We start from the raw sequence: 353 nt of genomic DNA on the forward strand, positions 1-353 counted from the left end.
GGAACAAACTCTTAAAACTGCAGAAAAATGCTTAAAAGTAACAGAATAATCCTTAAAAATAACAGAACAATACTTAAAATTAGCAGAATGATCCTTAAAATTGCAGAACAATCCTTGAAACAGCACAAGAATCCTGAAAAATAGCTGAAAGAACCTTGAAAACATCCCAAAAAGCAGAACAGAACCTAAAAATAGCAAAACCTTAAGAACGCCTGAAAGGACATTAAAACAGCAGAACTATTAATAAAAAAGCAAAAAAATCCTTAAAAACAGCAGAACAGACCAGTAAAACTTCAGAACAAACCCTTAAAACAGCAGAACAATTTATAATAACACCTTAACAACCCTTAAAA

Source organism: Kryptolebias marmoratus, linkage group LG9, assembly GCF_001649575.2.
Source record: "Kryptolebias marmoratus isolate JLee-2015 linkage group LG9, ASM164957v2, whole genome shotgun sequence".
Classification (NCBI taxonomy): Eukaryota; Metazoa; Chordata; class Actinopteri; order Cyprinodontiformes; family Rivulidae; genus Kryptolebias; species Kryptolebias marmoratus.